Source organism: Sycon ciliatum, chromosome 11, assembly GCF_964019385.1.
Source record: "Sycon ciliatum chromosome 11, ocSycCili1.1, whole genome shotgun sequence".
Classification (NCBI taxonomy): domain Eukaryota; kingdom Metazoa; phylum Porifera; class Calcarea; order Leucosolenida; family Sycettidae; genus Sycon; species Sycon ciliatum.
Window position 1 is genome coordinate 17812133 of NC_088653.1, and position 27703 is coordinate 17839835.

Consider the following 27703-nt stretch of genomic DNA (forward strand, 5'->3'; position numbering starts at 1 on the left):
AGATGGATGGACGGACGGACGGACGGACGGAAAGATAAAGATATGGACGAACAGACAGATAGAGAGATGGATGGACAGATGGACGGACGACCAGATAGAGAGATTGACGGGCGGACGGATGGACAGATAGAGAGATGGACGGATGGACGGATGGACGGATGGATGGTTGGACGGATGGACAGATGGACAGATAGAGAGATGGACAGATCGTACAGGAAGGTTCATACTGGCAGGCAGACAGATGGGCTGAAAGAGAAACAGATGGGCTGAGATAGAGACAGATGAGCTGAGATAGAGACAGATGGACAGAAATTGGCACAACCACCAGCACACACCCACCCAGAATATCCATTGAGAATGTTGCATTTGCAGTTCCCAGAGAGTTGTTCACAAAGATGGTGTAAACTCCCCCGTCCGCGGGTAACAGATTTTTCAGTGTCAACGACAAGCCACTGCTCGACAATTGCGTTCTGTCTGAGCGTGTGTTGATTAGGGATCCATTGTGCAGCCATACTATAGCTGGCATTGGATTGGGTGTGTGTTTCAGGGTGACGGAGAAGGTGGCATTTTCACCGAGCAATCTGGTGGTGTTTAAGGCTGAGAATGTGTCCACAACGGGTGGTGCTGGGGAGGAATGAAAAACAAAGTGGAAATAGAATGATAATAACAAAGTGTCACTTGGTCTTCACCTCCCTCCCCCCTCCCCCCCCCCCCCCTCCCCACCCCTGCACACACAAACACATGCACAACACGCACAACACACACACACACAAACACACACACACAAACACACACACACACACACACACATACACATACACATACACATACACATATACACACACACACACATACACGGCGCCAAATGCACCACCATACTCAGCAGTAGACTGGAGAATGCAGACATACCAATCTCGGAACTTACCCTGAACATCTAGACGAAACGTGACCCTGTCTGAACCTTGGGTGTTATTCACGACACATGTATACAAGCCACCATCGGAAACTTTCAAATGAATTCTTGTTACCATAAAAATATCTTTGGTTCTGGAAAAATCTCTCCTGTATAATGTTTGGCTGAGAGGGATGTGATTGTGGAAGACAAACAAGTTTGGGGATGGATTCGATGATTGGGTCAGGTAGATCGTGAAGGTGATATTGTCTCCAAGTTGTCTGGTATTGTTCAACACAGAGTTATGTAAGACGACTGGAGGAACTGCAAAGGGGAGAAAGAGAACATTGATGAGAGAGAGAGAGAGAGAGAGAGAGAGAGAGAGAGAGAGAGAGAGAGAGAGACACACACACACACACACACACACACACACACACACAGGGATAGAGAAACACAGGGATAGAGGGAGAGAGAGAGAGAGAGAGAGATATAGAGAGAGAGAGTAAGAAAAAGACCTTCAGAGAGACAGAGAGAGAGGGAGACAGACAGACAGATAGACATAGAGGGACAGAAAAAGAGAGATAGGGAGGAAAGGAGAGTGAGAGAGTGCGTGAGTTTGTGTGCGTAGGACCAGGAGATCACTGGCCAAGGATTCCCGTTTGTTTGCCTAGCTACAACAACAGCAGCACAGGCAGGCAGGTAGTTATGTTCAGGAGGGGGGGGGGCAGAAAGGTTAACAGAGAGACATCTAGACAGTATCTAGGTCAGCAAATATTGACACGTACACAGAATATCCATGGAGAACGTCCGGTTGTCACTTCCTTCGGAGTTGCTCATCAAGATTTTGTAGACTCCCCTGTCCCGGGGCAGCAAATTCGTCAGTGTCAAGGACAAGCCACTACTGGACAATTGCATTCTGTGGGAGCTTGTGTTGATCGGAGATCCGTCGTGCGTCCATGTGATGTCTGGCATTGGATTGGGTGTATGTTTCAGGGTGACGTGGAAGGTGGCATTTTCACCTAGCAGTCTGGTGGTGTTTATGGCTGAGAACGTGTCCACGATTGGTGGCACTGGGGAAGGATGAAAAACAAAGTGGAAAAAGAATAAGAATAAGATCGTATCCACAACGGGTGGTGCTGGGGAGGAATGACATTACGCCGGAAACAGAATGATCTCAGTGCTACCCTCAAACCTTAGGGGTCGTCGCAAAAGTTTTTTTGTTGTCCCTGAAACGACCATGATTCGTTGGGGGGGGGGGGGGGTGGAGAGGGTGTGAGGCAAAATCGCAAATCGACCGGGCTGTGTTCGTTTCAGAGGAAGGGAGGGGGTTGTTTCAAATCTTTATTCTCACGATAGCCAGTGGCCAATAAGAAATAATAGTGTAAGAAAGGAGAAGAAGTGAGGCAGAATTGGGTGGGCAGAGCCTAGGGAAGTTAAGGCTAAAATCAAAATTTCACCAGTTGTAGTCTTCGGTTTTCTGAGTCGAATGGTCGTGGTCGAGGAAGCTGAGACGCTCCCTTCCTACTTGAATCTCAATCGAACTCGCGCACTTTATTCATTTATTTATTAATTACAGCATCTCATAGCACAGTGAGAACACCGGCCAATGCAAAGAGAGAGGGTGTTAGCCAACCACGGCAAGGAAGGGAGAAGGGGAGGAGAAGAACAAGGAAGATAAGCTGTGATTGCAACAAAATGAGAAACACAAGATCAAAGTCAAGGCGCAACAAGGCTTTTAAAAAGGCGGAGGGAAGAAAGGTCCTTAGGTTCTTGGGGAAGTGCCATCCACGCAGAGTACGCAGTGAAAAGGGAGAGTGAAGTAGAAAGGAGGACTTAGGTTCGGGAAGTAAAGGGAGTTTCTCGTGCTACGGGAAGAGAACCAGTTGAAACAGTGGAGGTGAGGTGGACACAGATTGAGTTTGAGAGAATGGATAAGGGTGAAAAGATGTGAATTACGTCTCTTAGACAAAAGGGGTAGTGTCATGAAGGGCATAAAGGATGGAAGATGGGCGCATGCGGGGTTTTGAGGATGATTTTGAGAACTTTTTTTGTGGTGAATTTTGAGCTTGGCAGCACGGGTTGTGGAAATTCCAGCCCAAGCAGTATCTGCATAATCAAAAATGGGGCGTAGGTAAGCTGAGTAAAAGAGGAGTTTACAAGAGATTGGGAGATGGTAACAGTGAGAAGAGAGGATTCCTAAAGATGAACTTGATCGTTTACATATGTAATCGATGTGGGGTTCCCATGAAAGATTAGAGTCAATGAAAATGCGAAGATGCTTATGGCTGGAGACTATGACTATAGGCTGGGGGAAAGTGGGATGGAGGAGGGGCGGAACATCGGGCTGAGAAGGAAAGAGCAGGATTTTAGTTTTAGACAGATTGGGCGATAACCGCCAAGACGACATCCAGGAAATTACTCTTTGAATCCCGTTAGCTAGGTTACTCATCAGGCCAGTAATGTTAGGAGATGCCCGTAGGAGTGTTGTGTCGTCTGCGAAAAGTGATGTGCCCGGGGCAGCTGCGGGCAGATCATTGACGTATAAGATAAAAAGAAGGGGGCCGAGGATGGAACCCTGGGGAACTCCGGATAGTACTGTTGTGTCGGCTGAGGACGTCCCACGTACCGTGACGTACTGCGTTCGCCCAGTTAGGTAAGATGTCAGCCAAAACAGGGGATTGCCGTCTACAGTAAATGATCCACGAAGCTTGGCCAAAAGCCCCGGGTGCCAGACTGTATCGAAGGCTTTGCACTGAAACTGGGTGACTGCGCCCTACTAGATGGGAATTTGTATGCAAAATGTCACTGAAAGCACCATTTCGGTCATATAAAAGCATGGATGAGAGAGAGAGAGAGAGAGAGAGAGAGAGAGAGAGAGAGAGAGAGAGAGAGAGGAGAGAGAGAGAGATAGGTAGAGAGAGAGAGAGAGAGAGAGAGAGAGAGAGAGAGAGAGAGAGAGAGAGAGAAAGAGAGAGACACACACACACACAGAGACAGAGACAGAGATAGAGACAGAAACACACACACAGAGAGAGAGAGAGAGAGAGAGAGAGAGAGAGAGAGAGAGAGAGAGAGAGAGAGAGAGAGAGAGAGAGAGAGAGAGAGAGAGAGAGAGAGAGAGACAGAGACAGAGAGAGGGTGAGCGACAGAGACAGAGACAGAGACAGAGAGAGAGAGAGAGAGAGAGAGCGAGAGAGAGAGAGAGAGAGAGAGAGAGAGAGAGAGAGAGAGAGCGAGAGAGAGAGAGTAAGTTACATTTATAAAGACAGGTAAGTCTAACAAATGAGGACTGAGACCTCTACAACAGGTTTTTACGCCTGAAAGCAGGTGCATGATTTAACAAGCAGGTTGTCAGTCTAGATTTTACGCGCAGATGGAGAAAAAATGCGCAGAATTTTTGTAATGAGATGAAAAGCAGAAATAACAAGAAATAATAAGAAAAGATGAAATGAGAGCCTGCTCACAACCCCGCCCAGCCTTGCGAACTGGGTATGGTGGATTAAGAACCCAGTTCAACGCTCTACACTCAAGGTGTTCACAGCAACTGATAGGAACTCATATGGGGAAATTATAGAAAAGAAAATAATAATAAGAGAAAGAGAATAAATTTCAACGCACCTCAATAAACGGAGCCCCACATACAGTACCTCAGAAAAGTGGATCTTCCGACCAGTATTTTTGTTGACGTCGCAACAAGATTATGTAGCTGCTTCGCAGAGACGTCTTACTGCACAAATTACAAATAATTTTTATTCTTCGATTAGAAAACCCAAGCGCTTTCAGAGCCCTCAGAAGAGAGTCCGGGATGAAAGCACGTACACCTACCTCAACCAAAAAAGAAACGACCTGCCACCCGTTTGCTCGGCATTGATCGGCCAGATCCTCATACCGCCTGTCCTTCCGCGAGTTACTGACACTGAATCCGTCCTCAGCACAAACTGTCAACTCCATCCAGAATACAATCCTACGACTCGTAGAGTACAGAACTATATCTGGTCTTTGGGTGGTAAGTGCAACACGGCTAGGGAAAGAAATCATTGCACTAACTGAGTCAACAAGAAGTAATTAGTTTCCAGTCTGAGGCTGCTGACAGGAGATCAGTCGTAACCAACTTTCGTCTGGGCTGAACGCGAACTGACTTCTCTCCCGCCTTGCACAACGATATGAAGTCAAGCTCATTTGAATTTTCGGTTTGTACGGTGTTTGCAGCAGCGCGGATTCGAATCTCCTCACGCATGTTCCTGACGATGACCCCGAGTACGTTGTCGGGCCTCCAGGTGTAATGTCCCTGGTCCAGCGCTACACGACAAGCGCCAGGCACGTGACGCGTAGTACAGGCCCAGGCACGGCACAAACTACAGTACGGAACCACTACCGTGTTTCCCCAATGGTGTAGGTTCATCGGAGAAGGTAGCACGTCCAGGGTTGACGGGAGAAGAAATTTCAAATCCTTACCAGTACCACCGTACAAAAGGGATTTCCACGAAAGATCCTGCCACATCACCGATGTCCACTCCAACCACTTACCTTCCACCTGAAGAGCCTTCAGCCTCAAAATCTGCTCCTGCGTGTTGATCTCCTTAAATGTTTGAAGGAGATCCTTCCTCGGGGGTTTGGAATGCTGCTTCGGAGCACGAGCACCCAACCCTGCACGATGACTTGACGATGACTGTGGACGGAGAGTCCCTGAACCTACTGATGCCTCTGCACACTCCAGCTCTGTTATCGCCGCATACGCTTCGTCAGCTTCGCATCCTTACTCCGACGCAGAGTGTACAGCGCCCTCATGCGCGCGTCCCCACTCGATCGAAGAATGTGCCATTTGATTGACTGGCACTTTTTACACACCGTAGGAAGGTAGTGGAGGCATAAGTCGAAGCGTTTGCGACTGCCAACAAAAGAATGGCAGAGTTTCGGCATCGAGGTAGGCCTGACCATTTCTTCAGAAATGGTAAACACATAAAGTGCTGTTCACGTACAAAACCTTGTCTAAGTTCAAAAACTTGGAAAGACCAAGAAAGCTTGGGCACTACAAGATGGTGGTAAAGCCATAGCTTGTGGTGGTCTTGAAGCCAAGAGCTATCTACTTTTTGCATGAGAGATACAGTGAGTTGACGGATGTCTTCCCGCTGGGTCTGCTCAGAGCTCCCCGCATGCAGCCTCCGCCCCAGGAACTTGAACTCTTCGGTATCAATGAAAGCGACCTTCCTCCCTGACATCGTCAGGCAGGGATCGTAAGGTTTGTACCGTCCGAGAGAGAGAGAGAGAGAAAGAAAGAGAGAGAGACAGAGAGAGACAGAGAGAGACAGAGAGAGATACATATATATGGAGACAGAGAGAGAGAGAGAGAGAGAGAGAGAGAGAGAGAGAGAGAGAGAGAGAGAGAGAGAGAGAGAGAGAGAGAGAGAGAGAGAGAGAGAGAGAGAGAGAGAGAGAGAGAGAGAGAGAGAGAGAGAGAGAGAGAGAGAGAGAGGGAAAGGGAGACACACACATATGTAGACAGAGGGATAGAGAAACACAGGGAGAGAGGGAGAGAGAGAGAGAAAGAAAAAGACACACAGAGAGACAGAGAGAGAGGAAGACAGACAGACAGATAGACAGACGGGGACAGAAAAAGAGAGACAGGGAGGAAAGGAGAGTGAGAGAGTGCGTGAGTTTGTGTGCGTAGGACCAGATCACTGGCCAAGGATTCCTGTTTGTTTGCCTAGTTACAACAACAGCAGCACAGGCAGGCAGGTAGTTATATTCTGGAAGAGGGGGGAGGGGGCAGACAGGTTAACAGAGAGACATCTGGACAGTATCTAGGTCAGCAAACATTGACACGTACACAGAATATCCATGGAGAACGTCCGGTTGTCACTTCCTCCGGAGTTGCTCATCAAGATTTTGTAGACTCCCCTGTCTCGGGGCAGCAAATTCGTCAGTGTCAACGACAAGCCACTACTGGACAATAGCATCCTGTGGGAGCTTGTGTTGATCGGAGATCCGTTGTGCGTCCATGTGATTGCTGGCATCGGATAGGGTGTTTGTTTCAGGGTGACGTAGAAGGTTGCATTTTCACCTAGCAGTCTGGTAGTGTTTACGGCTGAGAACGTGTCCACGATTGGTGGCACTGGGGAAGGATGAAAAACAAAGTGGAAATAGAATAATAATAAGAACGTATCCACAACGGGTGGTGCTGGGGAGGAATGACAACACTCCGGAAACAGAATGATCTCAGTGCGACCCTCAAACCTTAGGGGTCGTCGCAAAAGTTTTTGTTGTCCCTGAAACGAACATGATTCATTTGGGGGGGGGAGGGGTGTAAGCCAAAATCCCAAATCGACCGACACTGTACATAATTATGACATGTACATGCATGCGATTTTCGTCGTTCAGCATAGCAGGCTGTGTTCGTTTCAGAGGTAGGGGAGGGGGTTGTTTCAAATCTTTATTCTCACGATAGCCAGTGGCCAATAAGAGATAATAGTGTAAGAAAGGAGAAAGAGTGGGGAAGAATTGGGTGGGTAGAGCCTAGGGGAAGTTAAGGCTAAAATCAAAAATTCACCAGTTGTAGTCTTCGGCGTGCTGAGTCGAATTGTCGTGGTCCGAGGAAGCTGAGAAGCTCCCTTCCTAGTTGAATCCCAATCGAACTCGCGCACTTCCACTGAAACTGGGTGACTGCGCCCTACTTGATGGGGATTTGTATGCAAAATGTCACTAAAAGCGCCATTTCGTTCTTATAAAAGCAAGGATGACCGCGATTGTCTCATATGTTGTAGTCTTTTTGACCCTGAGTCGACTGGTTTTGGTCCGAAAAGGCTGCAATATAGCGTTCCTCCTTTATTCCCAATCGAACATGGTTGAACAAGCGGTCACATGCTCCTGCGTATACCAGTCACCTGGTCACCGTGCCTGCAGGATACCGGACAGCAACTACTGATAGTTCGTTCTGAGATTCAGAGCACGAACGGGCAAAGGTAAGTAACTCGTCCATTTTGTTGAATAAGCAACGCGCATTTGTACTGAGAAAGTTCAAATTCACTGACATTGGTATGGATTTTTTTCGGAAATTTTTTATGTTTTTCTTTTGGCTAGTTGTTGAAACTTATTTGGACTCAGTATTTCGGGTGTTTCCTCTGAGGGGAAGACCATGTCTCATCGGCCTTGGCTTTCTCTTCCATGGTCGAATGGCCGTGGCTGTGTTGGCGACGACGAGGACCGTAGGGTATCCAATCCGCATCGTCAGAGGCAATAGTGGTGGCCCCGTCGTCGTGGCCTGCCCCAGTGCCTGTAGGCGGAGGGGTGCCGGACATTGGGGGTGTACTGGGAGCGATTACCTGCAAACTGGACAGCGTTGTTGTTTAGTTTACTTCACCAAATGAACAGGCAGAGATGCCTTCTCACCTGCCCATAGGACAGGTTCGCACTGTTGGCCACTGGCTATTGTGAGAATAAAGATTTGAAACAAAGCATGTACGGGAGCGGAGGAGTACAAGGCAGCCTACTTATTGATTTATTTTTTTACAATGATCACAGCTCACATTTTATTGTGGACATTGAGATCTGTTGAGAAGCCAGGCGCCCACAGGGCGATGGCCATGCACCCATGAGCACTGCTGGTTCATGCGGGTAGTGGGATATTGTGTTTACGCACTCAGTGTGTTTGTTTGTTTGTTTGTTTATTTGTTTAGCTTTATTTTACTTCACCAGAAGCACAGGCAAAATCTGCCTTCTCACTGGGTGTATTGCCACAATTCTCACAAAATGATGAACGTGGTGATATAAGAAAAGGAGGAAGAGGAAAATACAATCATGAACAAGGCACAAAGAGAAGACGGAAACAAATCAATGAGGGAGTAGTACAAGTAACGAATTGGAATTTGATGAATTTTTTCATGGAAATAATGCAACGGATGCAAAGGTTCCAGGGTTGAGGGAATGTTGACAGTTATGCGTCTAAGTACTGCCTCTCACCCAGGTTGATCACCGGGATTGGTCAATCTCCACAACAGAACATGGAAGCTCATGTGCTCTCAACATGACAATGCTCCCATTGCGACGCATTTATTTATTTTCTGTCATATTCCCTCAATCTATACTTTCGCATGCAAAGATGCAAATGCACACAATCAAGTAGACATTTCCTTTTATCTATCAAACGTATTCTTTCTCTTCTCCTCAGGATAGTACAGGGAATGTTGGAAATTTCGACAAACACATGACTATAATACTAACAGAGACCGATGAGTTATTAATGGGTCTCGTCATCGTCCTGTCATGGTCGGCATTCTTTGTTACCGTGGGACTTAGCTTGTGCACATTTTCGCTGCGCTCGCCTTCCCCTCATTGGTCTTACCATAACCTTGAAACTTCCAAGCTGGAAGGCTGTTGGTTTGCTCATTGGAGATGTGTTAGAGCTAGGCCTCAGGTCGTTGAATGTCTCGGTGGTCTGTCCGTTTTGTGCCTTGTTATTGCACTTTCTGACTGCTTATGATCTTGTTACAGTCGTGCATAGTTGCTTCATGACTCGTTTCCATGCGATAGGGTGGTCGCTTAAATCAGGTTTTACTGTATTATTTTTCTCTTCACTGGCTCAGGAGCAGAGTAATGTTTTATATTATTCCTGTAGCTATGCAAAAGACGTTACTTCAGTAACGTCTGGCGCTAGCCAGGGTCCGCACAGCTTTAATATTCCGTGTGTGTTTGTGTGTTTGTGCCGTCGGCATGCCTGGCGCTATCCCGTACCTGTCCCGTACCGTACCATCAAAGACAGCTGGCCACAATATTCAAATAGGGCTTTTAAATGCAAGATCATAACGTGAAGCAACTTGGAAGAATGAGTATGCATGCGAACTGTATCGGGAGAATGCATGCAGGGCGATAGTGCGGGTTCGAATCCTAGGTTATGTCTACAAAAAATAAAAGGAAAAGGAAAAAATTATACCATCCCTATGCTTTTTTGCCTAGGTCATCAAGGTGGTAGACTGTGTCATATTACCCTCGAATGCAAAGAGAAAGTGTTTTTCTTTCGATCAGGGCCCTACGCTATGCTTTTTTGCCTACCTAAATCATGCATGTCATTCGAACAGATGGAAACTTTTTGGAATACGATGATGTAGCCAATCAGTTCGTTCAGGTATGGTTGGGCATTGTAGCTGTCATGATCGACATAAAACGCTATAGCCAATCAAAAGAAAAAAACATTTCCATCAGTTCTAATAACATGCATGATGAGCTAGGCGAAAGAAGCATAGCGTAGGGCCCTGAGCTTCCAAGCTCTCTCGTTTTTCCTTCGGTTTATTTATATATTCATTAAACTGAATCTGGAACACGCACCCGGAACTTACCAAACACTCTCAGTATTATGGTCCTGGAGTCGCTGCCGTTTGCATTACTGACAGCGCATGTGTAGTTACCTGAAGCCGCAGTCAAGACGCTGCTGAAGACCAGTGGGTTGGTCTGCGTTGCAGACTGGAGTCCATTGAAGAACCAAGTTACTGCCACCGGTTTATCTCCTTCGTACTGGCAGTCAAGCGTGGCAGGGCTGCCTTCTTTTAGAACGGTGTCCGGCGTGGTGTACGTAATCCTCGCCGGAACTGAGATGGAGCAGCACACACGCAAAACGGACAGTGGAATGAAGACACGGCTCAACTGCTATTGTTTTTTCCAGCAGTTACCCGTTTTTTTATTGTCCGCAAACTCCAACGCAGCCACTTAGACAAAAAAAAATTATTTTAACTTCACAACGAGCTATTTCCTTTTAACTTCACAACGATCTATTTACTGCGAATCAAATTAAATTTTATATTACGCAACACGTTCATGCCTGGCACGATTATTTTGTCCTGTATACATTTGAATCGCAGTAAAGAGACCAGTTGCAGGTCAGGAGTGAAGCTACACACCGCAACAGTAACCCTAGCAACAGTAACACACAGCAACGGTAACCTGTGCGTCACAACTGCTGTTCCTGTTTGTATTATTATTATTATTATTATTATCAAGAAGTCGGAGGCGGATAATACTTTAATAACGAAGGTACGTGTTGGGTCGTAAGTATCCACGCAAACACACATCCAGTCAAAATAAGGCACTTGTCAAAGTATCCGAACGTTTTCGGTCCCTTCTCATCAAGGATTATACAGGGAATGGCTCAAGTTGGAAAGACTAAAACTTATATAGCGTAAAGATATGAGATAACAACACTCGTGACAAGGTGGAAAAAGTTGGAGTAAGAAGATCAATAGAAATCCGCAATGGAGGAGACGTAGCTGAAAGGACACTGGGCATCGCGCACACAACGGCTGGTGTCAGAAAACGTGGAAGGCCGCGGAAAAGCAAAGAGGCGGATAGTGGTGATGCCGCGAAGAGGCGAGATGACGGGACATTGGAGGAGACTACACCCAACGGAGCTAAGAATCGCACTTCGTCCATCAAGCAACATCTGTCAGCCCGTACCAATTGTCGTGAGTTGTACAGTGATAATGTGTTCTCAATATTGTCACGTGGTAGATGTGCGTTGCATCTGGCTGTGTTAAAAGCTTTGTATATCCGTAAGTTAGATCCTGAACTTTGCGTACAGAAAGAAAATGTGTTGTCGCTACAATTGTTTGGTGTTACTCCTCGTCGAGGTGTTAACAATGTAACTTAATTTGCTCACTATGTTCTTGTCGCTATTATTATTTCCTTCGAGTTTTGTGTCGTGCTGAACTTGATACTTTTTCCACCTTGTCACGAGTGTTGTTATCTCATATCTTTACGCTATATAAGTTTTAGTCTTTCCAACTTGAGCCATTCCCTGTATAATCCTTGATGAGAAGGGACCGAAAACGTTCGGATACTTTGACAAGTGCCTTATTTTGACTGGATGTGTGTTTGCGTGGATACTTACGACCCAACACGTACCTTCGTTATTAAATTATTATTATCATTATTATTTTTCACCTAGTCATGTCCCTTCCTCCCTCTCTCATAACAGCCACCTTCACTTCCTTTCCCCAGGAGACTCCCTTTGATAGGCATCCATTTGCCTCTGGAGAATCCTTGAAAAAAAATATAATGTCAATCAATGAAACATAAGCTCCCTGCCCACACGCATCCTGTGCACAGTGTCCCAGAAAACTAAATGTCACAGCGCTCTGACTCTATCCTGACTGACGCTATCCTGACTGACGCTATCCAGACTGACGCTATCCAGACTGACGCTATCCAGACTGACGCTATCCTGACTGGAATCCACACATGCTCAGTGCATAAACTACAGGGTGTAACAAAAAAAAAGTAAATTATCGTGTCCGTTCCCGAAGGGAACTCACCAAGGCCGCTAACACCCGGTAAACCCTACTACAGGGTGTACCTCAGGGTAAATTACCCCAAGAACAGGGTGTACCTCAGGGTAAATTACCCCCAGAACAGGGTGTACCTCAGGGTAAATTACCCCCTGAACAGGGTGTACCTCAGGGTAAATTACCTCCAGAACAGGGTGTACCTCAGGGTAAATTACCTCCAGAACAGGGTGTACCTCAGGGTAAATTACCCCCAGAACAGGGTGTATCTCAGGGTAAATTTCCCCCAGAACAGGGTGTACCTCAGGGTAAATTACCCCCTGAACAGGGTGTACCTCAGGGTAAATTACCTCCAGAACAGGGTGTACCTCAGGGTAAATTACCCCCAGAACAGGGTGTACCTCAGGGTAAATTACCCCCAGAACAGGGTGTACCTCAGGGTAAATTACCCCCAGAACAGGGTGTACCTCAGGGTAAATTACCCCAGAACAGGGTGTACCTCAGGGTAAATTACCCCCAGAACAGGGTGTACCTCAGGGTAAATTACCCCAGAACAGGGTGTACCTCAGGGTAAATTACCTCCAGAACAGGGTGTACCTCAGGGTAAATTACCCCCAGAACAGGGTGTACCTCAGGGTAAATTACCTCCAGAACAGGGTGTACCTCAGGGTAAATTACCCCCAGAACAGGGTGTACCTCAGGGTAAATTACCCCCAGAACAGGGTGTACCTCAGGGTAAATTACCCCCAGAACAGGGTGTACCTCAGGGTAAATTACCCCCAGAACAGGGTGTACCTCAGGGTAAATTACCCCCAGAACAGGGTGTACCTCAGGGTAAATTACCCCCAGAACCCGGTGTGTCAATTGCACTGCAATAATGTAAATAGGTAAATTTAGTCACTGACAATGTTGGCAGTTTACGATTTTCAACAATTCGGCAGCGCTGTATCTTCGGCACTGGGCAAAGGTTAGTTTATCAGCAAAGCCGATGTAAACATTTTAGTCAGTGGTTTAATTTAGGCATTTTGGGTCGACGTCGAATATGGACGAAATTGCAAGTAGGGTGGCAACATATTTTATAGCAACTCTGAGTTTTACGCTTGCACGATCACCAGGCCAAAAAGAAATGTACAGCCGAGATTGAATACAGCACCGACGGGCGCCGAAGAACTGCCAGCCTAGAGTTTCATCAAGCAGAGCATACCAATGTATACACGGTGACTCAACTGTGCATAGACTGTAATACATGAAAATAGGAACGGTCTAGGCTAGGAGGCTGACCCCCCCCCCCCCCCCCAGTTCTTCGGTAATCGAAAGTACTGTAGCTGTGGATAGTTCGTATAATTACTAGTACTTCCTCCGTTAAGCAAAACTTCGTTGCGTTTTTTGTGTTCTTGTCATGATCTTTCTGTCGCCATTAGACAAACATGTCAGTGATCTATCACCTAAACAGGGTGGCCGCAGTGTCGTCCTTTGTTCTGACAGGCTTTTTCAACTTCCGAAAAGCGTGGAGTCCTTGACAAAAATCGGCGAAGTATAACCATTTTCTTGACAGGATGTCACCAGAACACATAAAACCGAGCCCTCCAACTATCGACCGATATCGCTACTCAGCGTCACGTCGAAAGTGCAAGTGTGGATAGTTGCTGACCGCATCTCGAAGCACATCCAACCTCACCTCCCCAACAGCCAATCAGGCTTTTGGCCAAACGATGGCAACACACAGCAGCTATCTCGGTTAATCCATCAGATCACCGAGAAAAGAGACGCTGGGCAAACAGTAATTGCTTGCTTCTTCGACCTATCTAAGGCGTTTGACCGGGTGTGGCACTAAGGACTGCTTGAAATATTGGCCCACCTTGGACTCGATGGCAAATGCCTTCAGTGGCTTGCCTCTTATCTCACGAACAGACGACAACGTGTGCAAGTGGAGAGCAGCAAATCAACCTGGCTGAACATTCCAGCGGGGTCCCTTAAGGCTCTGTCTTGGGGCCGCTTTTGTTCATGGCGTACACAGTCGATCTGCCAACCGCCTGCATAAATGCCAACACTGAGTGCAGCCAGTTTGCCGATGACACTGCCATCATTGCCGCTCACGAGAAATTTCTAGCCGCAGAAGAGCACCTCCAGCCAGCCGTGGCCACCGCGGCACAGTGGCTGAAGGATTGGCATCTCCTGGTCAACGAAAGTAAGACCTCTGTCATCCACTTTCACCACACCAACCGGCCACCTCCAAGACCCCCATCAATCACACTCAACGATGCCAACCTCACTGTGGCCTCAAGGCATCGCCACCTTGGCCTCCTCATACAGCAGAATCTATGCTGGAACTCGCATGTTGACTACATCATCACTAAAGCGACCAGGAAGATGTTCCTTCTCCAGCGACTACGCAATTCCTTAAACACTTCTGCTCTCTCCTCCATCTATCTAACTGACATTCGCCCTATTCTTGAGTATGCCTGCACTGTCCTCTCACCCCTCTCCGCAACCCTGAATGACCGGCTTGAGCACATCCAACGGCACGCCGCTCGCCTCTCTTTTATTCTCACGATGGCCTGTGGCCAATAAGAGAAAAATAATTACAGGCACGGGGATCGGATACAGAGAGATCAACGTTTAGCTGCTTGCTGAAGCAGTAGCAATGGCAATAGGGAGTTGATCACATAGGCTGGGCGCAATAGAGCTATAGATGTGCTGAGCAATGTGAGCAAGTACATACGGAAGAGATGACAAGTGGTAGGATGTTTGCTGTGGTTCCTTTTGCTGTTGTGCATGTGGAACATAGTGTCGGTTTATTATTTTGTGGAATGTCATCAAGGGGGCAGGTGTTGTGAAATGATGTGTTGTTTTCCTGTGTGATGGCATTCCCCAAACTGTCTCGTCTAGTCGCGTGCATGTGTGATATGAGCATGCGCGATTTTGTAGTCGAGAGTCCTTTTGTCAGTCTTCTTGTTCGTCCCTTGGAGTGTTGTCTCCATTTTCGTAATGTAAATATAACATAATGTAACAAACCAGTCTTGTCCTTTGTGTCCTGCGTCCCGGGGAACGGAATGCCTGAGATTCCGTAACAGCGCTCACCCTCTCCCATACTTGTAAAATTCAAAGTGATGTAAATCACTTTCCAACTGCTTAACCCACAATCTCACCTTCTCATAAATTTATCTCTTATTGGCGATGGTGCCATCGTGAGAATAAAGAATTCAAAAAACGACCTGCGACTACGAAATTCCTTAAAAACACTTCTGCTCTCTCCTCCATCTATCTAACCTACATCCGCCCTATTCTTGAGTATGCTTGCACTGTCCTCTCACCCCTCCCCCCCCCCAACCCTGAACGACCGGCTTGAGCGCATCCAGCGGCAGGCCGCTCGCCTCTGTTTGCATCTCCCCCTCTTTGAACACAGAACCCCCTCCCTGCTGCTGCACCGACTCAAATGGCCATCACTCAGCAGCCGCTGTACCCTCTCCCATATCCTTCTTGCACATAGCCTGCATCATAGATATGCACCACCACACCTTCTTGCAATTCACCTACCCCGAATACAACCCGTTCGCACGCTCAGGTTTCCCCGAACCTTTGAGCTACCCACAACACTTACAAACCGGCTAAGAGACTCCCCCATCTATGCTTCTCTTGATCTATTTAATAGCATTCCACTCAGCCTCCGGCAAATCAACCCCAGACGAGATTTCAAAGCAAACATCCTACCACTTGTCATCTCTTCCGAATGTACTTGCTCACATTGCTCAGCACATCTATAGCTCCATTGCGCCCTGCCTATGTGATCAACTCCCTATTGCCATCGCTACTGCCTCAGCAAGCAGCTAAACTTTGATCTCTCTGTATCTGATACCCGTGCCTGTAATTATTTTTCTCTTATTGGCCACAGGCCATCGTGAGAATAAAAGATTTCAAAGAACAACAACAACAACAACAACAACAACAACAACAACAACAACAACAACAACAACAACAACAACAACAACAACAATCTCACCTTCTCACAAATTCATCTCTTATTGGCGATGGTGCCATCGTGAGAACAAAGAATTCAAATTTAAAAAAAAACCAAAAAAAACAACAACAACAACAACTTGCATCTCCCCCTCTTTGGACACAGAACCCACTCTGTGCTGCTGCATCGACTCAAATGGCCATCACTCAGCAGCCGCCGTACCCTCTCCCATATCCTTCTTGCACATAGCCTGCATCATAGATATGCACCACCACACCTTCTTGCAATTCACCTACCCCGAATACAACCCGTTCGCACGCTCAGGTTCCCCCGAACCTTTGAGCTACCCACAACACGTACAAACCGGCTAAGAGACTCCCCCATCTATGCTTCTCTTGATCTCTTTAATAGCATCCCACCCAGCATCCGGCAAATCAACCCCAGACGAGATTTCAAAGCAAACATCCTTCCACTTGTCATCTCTTCCGTATGTACTTGCTCACATTGCTCAGCACATCTATAGCTCCATTGCGCCCAGCCTACGTGATTAACTCCGAATTCGTATTGCCATCGCTACTGCCTCAGCAAGCAGCTAAACTTTGATCTCTCTGTATCTGATCCCCGTGCCTGTAATTATTTTTCTCTTATTGGCCACAGGCCATCGTGAGAATAAAAGAATTCAAACAACAACAACAACAACAACAACAACAACAACAACAACAACAACAACAACAACAACAACAACAACAACAACAACAACAACAACAACAACAACAACAACAACAACAACAACAACAACAACAACAACAACAACAACAACAACAACAACAACAACAACAACAACAACTCCAGTACCCAAGCCGGGTGACCCAACCCAACCAACAAATTATAGACCCATCTCTCTCTTGAGCACTACATCAAAAATCCAAGAAAAAATTGCACATCAACTCCTCTACAAGCACATCACACCCCACCTGCCCAACCAGCAGTCCGGATTCCGCGAGAAAGACGGCACTGAGCAGCAGCTCGCCCGTCTCGTCCATACCCTCTCCACTGCGAGAGACGACGGGAAACACGTCAATGCCTGCTTTTTCGATCTAAGCAAGGCCTTCGATCGTGTGTGGCATGCAGGCGTTCTAGCAAAACTCTCCCACTATGGTGTCCAGGGCAACGCCCTGGAGTGGTTCCGACGGTACCTGTTGGGGCGTCGGCAAAGGGTCCAGGTGGATGGCGACCTATCGCCTTTCCTCGAGATCCCTGCCGGCGTCCCTCAGGGATCTGTTCTTGGGCCGCTTCTATTCCTCGTCTACACCATAGACCTTCCACATGCATGTGAGAATCCCGGCACCACCTGTAGCCAGTTTGCAGATGACACCGCTCTGATTTCCATAGCGAGAACTCTTCAAGACTGCACCCGAAACCTACAACAGAGTGTCACAGCAGCTGGAGACTGGCTTCAAAGATGGCACCTGCTGGTTAACACAAAGAAAACAGTCATCCTCCCGTTCTACCACAATAACCGCCCCCCTGAACAGCTACCCCAGATCACCCTCAGGAATAGTCCGCTTACCGTAGCACAAAAACACAAACACCTCGGAATAATCTTTCAGCATGACCTCCGTTGGACGGAGCATGTTGAATACATAGTCAAAAAATCACTCAAGTCTTTCAATATTCTTTTTAGACTAAGGTCTACACTCACCAGTGATTCTTTATCTCACATCTATCAGACATACATACTACCTATATTCTCATATGCGAGCACTGCTCTCACACCGTTGTCCCACACTTCCCTTGACAGGTTAGAACGACTCCAGCGGAAAGCCGCCAGAATATGTCTCCACCTTCCCCTTTACACACACTTAGAACACTCCCACCTTTTGCATCGCATCAAATGGCCAACATTATTTTCACGTTTTAAAGTTAAACATATACTCTTCGCGCATTCTCTGCGCCACAATTATGCCCCACCACATATACTCTCGCTGCATACTGCTAGCAACGTGCAACCTTCGTATAATTTACGTCGCTCTCGTACTTGGCACTTGCCAACTCCGCGGACTGACCGCTGTCTCCATTCTCCCCTGTACAAGGCCCTTCATTACTTTAATTGCCTGCCCACCCAGCTTCGCGAAATCCCTTCTCGTACTCCCTTCAAATCCGAGATATCCCTGCTGTTGCACAACTCTGTATGCTCGTGTAGCGACCACCCCTGCCCGTACACTTAAGTACGCAACTCTGTATGCTCGTGTGGCGACCACCCCTGCCCGTACACTTAAGTAGTCATTAACCCCTAGGCCCTGCCCACCCAATTCTTCCTCACTCTTTCTCCTTTCTTACACTATTATCTCTTATTGGCCACTGGCTATCGTGAGAATAAAGATTTGAAACAACAACAACAACAACAACAACAAAAGTTGAGTAGGAGTAGGAAGCAGATTTTGGCGCTCCCAGTTTTTCCCTAGATTTCTGCGGATTGAGGCTTACCCGGGGTGCCAGACCCCAACCATGGAGCGCAACATTAGTACTGCTGCCCGAAATGGCGAGCCACGATGGAAATCACTTACCCGTGAAGACATGAAGGCCAACACCGTAGTTTTCACCAGTCACGCCGGTATCAAGACAGTGGATGTAGCCGAGGCCCTTGTTACCCAAGGGTACACGGACGTCGCCTCCGTCCAGATCACCAATTCCAACCTCACAAAGGTAACGTTATTATCTGCTACGCAGACTGACGCACTGCTGGGGCACGGGTTTTTTATCGGCGACAGCCATTTCTCTGTACGCCCTGCATTCACCAAACAACTACAACTCCATATCTTTGATGTCCCGATCTGGATCGAGAATACCGTTATCTGCAGTGCTTTGGCTGCATTTGGCCAGATCCAGGGAGACATCCGCCATGGTCAAATTCAAACCCCGTCGGGGATTACTGTAGGGACAGGTATGCGATTCGCCACCATCGAGCTGAAGGAGGGATGTCGGCAAGTTCCGTCATTTGGCCGCACAGCCGACCAGCACCAGTTTCGTGTCCGTCACGAGGACCAGAGGGCCACCTGCAGGATCTGCATGGGGGAGCACTTTGCTCGATCGTGTCCGAGCAAGCGGCCCACGAACAAACCACCCACAAATACACAGAGCACCAATTCGGCTGCACTCCCTGGATCACAACTGAGCTCGGGTACAAGTGCGCCCGATGCAGGAGGTAGTGAGGGTGTTGTGAGTGCTAGTTCAGGTAGTAGCTGTACAAACACGGACCCCAGCGCGGAGCCCGAGAGCTCAAATCAATCCACCAGCTCAGCACGCACGCGCACAGAGCCCAAGGGTTCACACTCGTACGCCAGCGCAGCTCAACAGGGAGCCCGCGCACAGTTCAACTGTACGCACGGGGCGGCCGAACAGGTGAGCACTGCACCCGACGGATCCCCTGCTGGTACTAGTACTAGTAGCAAGGATGCAACACAGAAAACCGCTGAAATGAACAGCGCCAGTGCGTCTGAGAACACAACCAGAGACGGGGAATCCAAGGAAATACAGAGCAATACTCCATCCTCTGTCGACCAAACTGAGGTAGCTGAGAGTTCCAGCTTGCAGGTAATCGCTCCCAGTACACCCCCAATGTCCGGCACCCCTCCGCCTACAGGCACTGGGGCAGGCCACGACGACGGGGCCACCACGGTTGCCTCTGACGATGCGGATTGGATACCCAGCGGTCCTCGTCGTCGCCGACACAGCCACGGCCATTCGACCATGGAGGAGAAAGCCAAGGCCGATGGGACATGGCCCTCCCCTCAGAGGAAACACCCGAAATACTGAGTCCAGATAAGTTTCAACAACTAGCCAAAAGACAAAAACATTTAAAAAAAAAATAAAATAAAATAAAATTCCCCCCAAAAAAAACAATACCAATGTCAGTGAATTTGAACTTTCTCAGCACCAATGTGCGTTGCATATTCAACAAAATGGACGAGTTACTTACCTTTACCCGTTCGTGCTCTGAATCTCAGAACGAACTATCAGTCATTGCAGTCCAGGAAACCTGGGCTGACACATCAGACCCTGACAGTCTCTATGCAATCCCAGGCTACAAGCTGATCAGAGCTGACAGACAGGACTATGGTGGTGGTGTTGCCTTGTACATAGCGGAACGTTTCAACACAAGGGTACTGACAATACCAATGACAGCAGCAGAATGCATATGGACGAGAATATCCACCGGTAACCTTTCCCTCGTTGTTGCAAACATTTACCGACCACCCCGTAGCGATGGCACCCTCTTCTGTGCGGAACTGGAAAGAAGCATCAAAACCGCTAGAGCCGAAGGTGACGACCTCCTACTACTTGGAGACTTCAATGCCAAGAACAGTGCGTGGCTCACCACAGACAGAACAGATCGCCTTGGGGACGACATACAAACTCTGCTACACACATACGGCCTCACACAACATGTCAGATTCCCTACTTACATCCACCGACAAACACCTCTCTCATGTCTAGACCTTGTTATCTCCTCACTCCACACCAATGATATTCATATCCAATCACTTCCATCGTTTGGCGCATCCGATCACACTACTATCAGTGGCCACATCAATAATCAACTGCCCCCCATAATTAACAACTCCCCTCCACGATCCAGAAGCACCACATTCTGGTCATGGACAGACAGCACTATCCACCTTCTTCGAGAAGCCCTTTCACGCACAAATCTCAACCACCATCCAAACCAACACGACCCATGCCCAGTTGACACCTTCTGGCGATCCTGGCGTGACAATGTCATGAGCATCGCCCAAGAACACTGCCAAGTTACTCGCACTCACCCCCCTTGGGACAGGAAGAACGTGCCAGCACGACCATGGATAGCAAAGGGCCTCTTGAAAGAGATCAAGGATAAGCACAGAAAACACAGAATATACCTTCACTCACGCTCGCCTGACGACTGGAACACGTTCACTGCCCAAAGAAACCGTGTCACCACCCTCCTGCGTCGTGCTAAATCGGATTTCGTAAACAACTCAACAGCCTCCTCTACTTCCCTACACCGCCTCATGAAGCACCTAACTACAGCTACAAAACAACGCATACCCGAACTCGTCAGCCAAGCAACTCCTGCAACGACACCAGCACAAAAAGCCGCTGCCCTCAACGAATTCTTCATTTCACAGAGCAAGCTGTCCGTGGCCAATGCGGATGAGCAAACTCCAGCCATCAACACCACCCCTGACATCCTCAGTCCCCTTCAAGAAATCTCGACTTCCCAAGCTGAGGTCGAAAAACTCCTCCGAGGAGTTGATACCAACAAAAGCCCCGGGTTTGACTCTATTCCAAACCGCCTCCTCAAAGAAGCGGCTAAGGAACTTGCACCGTCGTTATCGTCCCTCTTTAACCTATCGTTCCAAACCGGAGAAATCCCACAGGAGTGGAAAGATGCCACCATTACTCCAGTACCCAAGCCGGGTGACCCAACCCAACCAACAAATTATAGACCCATCTCTCTCTTGAGCACTACATCAAAAATCCAAGAAAAAATTGCACATCAACTCCTCTACAAGCACATCACACCCCACCTGCCCAACCAGCAGTCCGGATTCCGCGAGAAAGACGGCACTGAGCAGCAGCTCGCCCGTCTCGTCCATACCCTCTCCACTGCGAGAGACGACGGGAAACACGTCAATGCCTGCTTTTTCGATCTAAGCAAGGCCTTCGATCGTGTGTGGCATGCAGGCGTTCTAGCAAAACTCTCCCACTATGGTGTCCAGGGCAACGCCCTGGAGTGGTTCCGACGGTACCTGTTGGGGCGTCGGCAAAGGGTCCAGGTGGATGGCGACCTATCGCCTTTCCTCGAGATCCCTGCCGGCGTCCCTCAGGGATCTGTTCTTGGGCCGCTTCTATTCCTCGTCTACACCATAGACCTTCCACATGCATGTGAGAATCCCGGCACCACCTGTAGCCAGTTTGCAGATGACACCGCTCTGATTTCCATAGCGAGAACTCTTCAAGACTGCACCCGAAACCTACAACAGAGTGTCACAGCAGCTGGAGACTGGCTTCAAAGATGGCACCTGCTGGTTAACACAAAGAAAACAGTCATCCTCCCGTTCTACCACAATAACCGCCCCCCTGAACAGCTACCCCAGATCACCCTCAGGAATAGTCCGCTTACCGTAGCACAAAAACACAAACACCTCGGAATAATCTTTCAGCATGACCTCCGTTGGACGGAGCATGTTGAATACATAGTCAAAAAATCACTCAAGTCTTTCAATATTCTTTTTAGACTAAGGTCTACACTCACCAGTGATTCTTTATCTCACATCTATCAGACATACATACTACCTATATTCTCATATGCGAGCACTGCTCTCACACCGTTGTCCCACACTTCCCTTGACAGGTTAGAACGACTCCAGCGGAAAGCCGCCAGAATATGTCTCCACCTTCCCCTTTACACACACTTAGAACACTCCCACCTTTTGCATCGCATCAAATGGCCAACATTATTTTCACGTTTTAAAGTTAAACATATACTCTTCGCGCATTCTCTGCGCCACAATTATGCCCCACCACATATACTCTCGCTGCATACTGCTAGCAACGTGCAACCTTCGTATAATTTACGTCGCTCTCGTACTTGGCACTTGCCAACTCCGCGGACTGACCGCTGTCTCCATTCTCCCCTGTACAAGGCCCTTCATTACTTTAATTGCCTGCCCACCCAGCTTCGCGAAATCCCTTCTCGTACTCCCTTCAAATCCGAGATATCCCTGCTGTTGCACAACTCTGTATGCTCGTGTAGCGACCACCCCTGCCCGTACACTTAAGTACGCAACTCTGTATGCTCGTGTGGCGACCACCCCTGCCCGTACACTTAAGTAGTCATTAACCCCTAGGCCCTGCCCACCCAATTCTTCCTCACTCTTTCTCCTTTCTTACACTATTATCTCTTATTGGCCACTGGCTATCGTGAGAATAAAGATTTGAAACAACAACAACAACAACAACAACAACAACAACAACAACAACAACAACAACAACAACAACAACAACAACAACAACAACAACAACAACAACAACAACAACAACAACAACAACAACAACAACAACAACAACAACAACAACAACAACAACAACAACAACAACAACAACAACAACAACACAAATACTCCAAGAACAACAGCAAGGTAGAACTGCGGCTGACCTGACACTTCCACGCGGAACGTTTTGGAATCAGCACCCATTGCGCACGTGTAGTTTCCAGTTAGGTCGGCGGTGATACGTGACGGCCATACCAGTTTACTGCCGGTGCTGTAGTCTCCGTTTAAAATGGCGCCGCCATCTACAGTTTTCGTGGTAACCGTGAATCCACGACTGCCATTCGTGATGCGGACTCCATTGAAGAACCAAATGGATTCTCTGAAGTCTAGTGGAATGCCGCTACTTTCATAGTAGGGCTTTGGCGCGTGTGCATTACAGAAGACATCCGCCATGTGCTCAGGAGCACTACAGCCATCGAGTACTCTGTACGGAATAGTTGTGTGCAAATGTGGGTGTCGAGAAACATTCGAATTTGCCATGTAATCAGCAGTCATTATTATGGTAAACGGAGCTACAAAAAACAAAAACAAAAAACAGGAATCGCACCATAAGAAAATTTTTATATACATGTATCAGATAAGTAAGTGAGATATCCTGAATTACGTTATGTTGGGAAAGAGAAAAACACAGTGACACGATTCGATCCTTTGCTAAATGCAAAAAAGTTTGCCACTTTGGGCATGCATAATCTGTGCCGCGTAGATAGAATATGACTGTGTTGTTTCATTGCCATTAAATCTTCGGCAGTTTTTCGGCAGTTTTGGTATTCTTCCAGCTTCCCGCACCAATTTGACCAACTGCGAGGCATGTTGAAGTTTGCGAAAAAGGCATGCCAAACAAGCTATGAAGTTACGCAAGGTCACATCAGGCCTTTCCGTTCTAGTGACATCATGGGCGCTGTATGCCAAGCGACTGCTGACGTCTATAGACATCATGGGCTTTGTGCAGCATATCGCAATGCATAGATCAGTGTACAGACTTACGGAACTCCGTCAAAAGAGGTTCAATCACAGCAATCGATACACAGTTGAAAAGGCATTGAGCTCAGCGTTCTAGGGATATCAAGCTCTTTGCGATAGGAGAAAGTTTGGCGGAGCGGTGACGGAGTGAATACAGAATTCATGGCACTGAGCGATAGCGAATTTTTGTACATGTGTTTGTAGTTTTCAGAATTTTTGCCCATGCATTTGCAGCTTTCTGTTGAGTGCCAGGGGATTTCCCTTCAGCACATTGCATGCGTAATGGACACCAGTGGAAGCACATTGATCTGAGCTTTGCAGCGCAGTTTGAATCGTGAAAATCGGCTGAACTGGAACAAGAAGCGGAAAAAGAATGTGAGGTCGAGTTTTTGTGACTTTCCGAAGCATGGTGATGTAGTTTGGGGGGGGGGGGGGGTGCGGAAGTTGCATTGTCATGCCTCCTGAGCTGAGAGCTACCATGATGGACTTGCTTGGTACTGATGCTTCCCGCAAGCCCAGGATGTGGAAGAATATCCAGCAAGGTAAACTGAAACAAGAGAAAACTTCATTCAGACCTGTGCCGGAAAACGACACCAGGAGAGTCAGTGTGCTGGGAAAGCAGCTTTCTGGAGAGAACAGGGTCGTCACGGAAAGGGAATTATCGCATTGTGCAATGACATAATTTGTACCGCGAACACCCCACACAGCCACCTGGCACCTGGGCATGGTCATCTGGGGGTGTTGTTGAACAGTGCATGCCTGATCCCAGCGTACTCACATGCATGACTCATGCACTCCTTATTTGGGAATGCCCAATGGGCTCACACCTGCTACATGCATGCACACACCGTACGTTTCTAGTCATCGGTCCATGCTGCTTCCGCAGACATGCTCAGCGTAGGAGAAAGGAAAGTATCCAGAAACACAGAGACCACCCTACACTCATGCACAGGTCGTCAAGGTAACCAAAGCTGATGCTCAAATGCAGTTGCCATGGCAACATGTGCATCTCGGTGGCCATGAAGTCGAGACCCTAGGTCGGCGGAGCTCCCTGAACCTCACCACCACTGGCACGATTCAGGTTGTGCGTGGGTCCCCTAGATCCATCTCATGTTTGGCATTTAAGGTCCATCTGTGACGTAAAAGTGTATGGTTGACATTTTTGGAGCTCCGATATTGCTGTCATAAGTATGCCATCAACAGCCCTGGGCGGCTTATCGCCCCAGGAAATACGGAAACCGACTGTCTTCCTGGACCTTGCCGACAGCCTTCACGCGAAACCGTTTGGAGCGCGAAGCGGTGATTTAATCACTGCATTGGAAACAATTACAGGGTTCGAAGGAACCTGTCATTGGTATCCGGTATGTAGGTCGGCTTTGTAGGCTGACTTTAAAACCTGTACCAGCTCAAGAAACACTGAGCTCAAATGGAACTGTTGCGGCTGGTGAACGTATTTCTGCCACGCCCGCGATCAACACTAGGAACGTTACTGTCCATGTTCAAGAGGTACCACTGTGGGTGGGATTTGAGTGTATTCAGAATGCTTTGGCTAACTATGGAGAGGTGCTTGGGATTGCCTTTGCAAAGACCCGCCTTCCCAGTGTTGTGTTCATTTTGAATGGGACTCGATTAGTCACCATACGCCGAAAAGCTGAGAAAACAACCATTCCCTCCTACATTTCTGTCTCGGGACGAAGGGTTCGGGTTTGGCACCATGGGCAATAGCAAACGTGCCGAGTTTGTGATAGAGTTGGACATGTTGCCAAAAATTGCACGTCCACCACAACCACGCAGAGCACGACACCCCTGCCGAATACGGATATAGCTAGCAGCGCAGAATGTGCGGTGGATACGGGAACTGACCCCGCACTTCCGAGAGTTCAACTCCACAAGTGAACTGGGCCGAAACGAGCGCTTCACAAGCGAAGAAAATCCCAACAGGGCTCCCCACTGACGAATCTACACAGCCGGCAAGAGATGCGTCTTCGACCTCCGCTGCTCACCTAACCTCTGCTGCCGTGACCACTGCCTCTTCTTCCTTGCAGTCAAAACCGAGTAAAATAAAAGCCAACAACAACAAACAAAACCCGATCTTTCAGATGATACAGATAACCACACTCCAGAAAACTCAGAAAGCATAGCAGATTCTCATGCCGACACCAACAGTATGAACTCGACGCAGACTGAACAAACAAACAACGACACTAATCTTCACCACAGTGACGACCTTATACCAAATTCTGAACCCTCCGTGGCTGCATGTTCAACAGTTTCAGCAACACAAACGCAAACTCTGCAGGCAGCATCTCCTCCCACGATCCAATCACCAGCCACTTCCTTGCCTTGTTCGTCCATTTCCATGGTGACAGCGCTCTATTTGCATGGCAAGGTGTTTTTATCCACAGTTAATAACTATGTCCCGATGAAACTGATCACGAAGGGTAGCAGGACACGATCTCGCCACAAACCGAGATTTTCCACCAGTCTTCGTACGCTTCACCGAACTAAAGAACGACTTTTCAAGCGAGCTAAATCTACGGGCCTCCTATGCGACTGGGTCGCCTATAAATTGCCTCACAACGCTTTCGTTTCAGCCAACAAAACTGCAAGAGATAGCTGCTACTCCCGCCTGGGACATGACCTTAATAATGGGTGCCAAACTAGAACATGGTGGAACCCTATGAAGCGGCTATGTGGCATTTCCTCACCCCTTGGGACAATACCAGCTTTAGTTTCTGCAAATGGCTGTGACATAGTGACTGACTCTGAAAAGGCAAACCACTTAGCAGACCATTTCGCACGACACAGTCAGACTCAGAACCAACAAAATCACCAACGGCGTACGCAACAACCCACAGCGCCTTGCGCACCACAAGCACCATAGCTGGAAAATTTGTTTGAATTGGACGAGGTTAATCCTGGCCAAGTCTTTGATGAAATGAAACTGCTAAGGGTCCTTAACCCTTTATGTACCAGCCATCTAATGCATGGAAGGGGCTATCGCAGCCAAAGAAGCAACCATGGTATGAAATCTAGACAACTTTTGTATATGCAAGTTGTGTTTTCCTGACTCCATATGTATCACTGCACCCAGGTAAGCATGGATATTGGTACAGCATGCAGTAGTATATGAAGGCCATAGGTGGAATACCAAAGATACGCGCCAATTGTGCATATTTCTGACCAACCAGGGTATCACAAACAAATAGACTGAGAATTAGTTTGTGCTCTTGTACTGGGAACATAGGGACAAAACAACCTCATAAGCGTTGTCTCAGTGCATGAAGAGTAACAACATACCAGGGAAATGGTCATATTTTCACACATTTGAGGTAAAACAATTGGTTCAAAATTGCAAACTTTGAATTCTTGTCTCAGATTCGAAATCTGTATTTTTCTTCATCTACTCACATCCAGCGTCAGGTAAGTGAAAGAGAAGACAAGAAGCAGTCGCTGGCTGGTGAATTACGCCTGCCTTGACGATTTTAGGCCATCGCTGCCCTCTCTCTCGCTCCTGTTTTGAGAGCGA

General features: G+C 47.8%; 1 long non-coding RNA gene across 2 annotated transcripts in view; it reads right to left on the reverse strand.

Annotated features, from left to right (window-relative positions):
- Positions 1–1108: 1108 nt before the first annotated feature.
- The window catches only part of LOC135827652 (uncharacterized), a 38760-nt gene continuing 12165 nt past the window's right edge, over positions 1109–27703 (reverse strand). The window contains exons 1-3 of one of the 2 annotated variants that reach the window (XR_010555520.1): positions 6720–6976; positions 1678–1962; positions 1109–1216 (exon numbers count right to left, since the gene is read on the reverse strand). This is a non-coding gene — a long non-coding RNA (uncharacterized LOC135827652). Of the gene's footprint in view, positions 1217–1677; positions 1963–6719; positions 6977–27703 lie in introns of those variants that run through there. The other variant, XR_010555521.1, reaches the window with a different exon arrangement.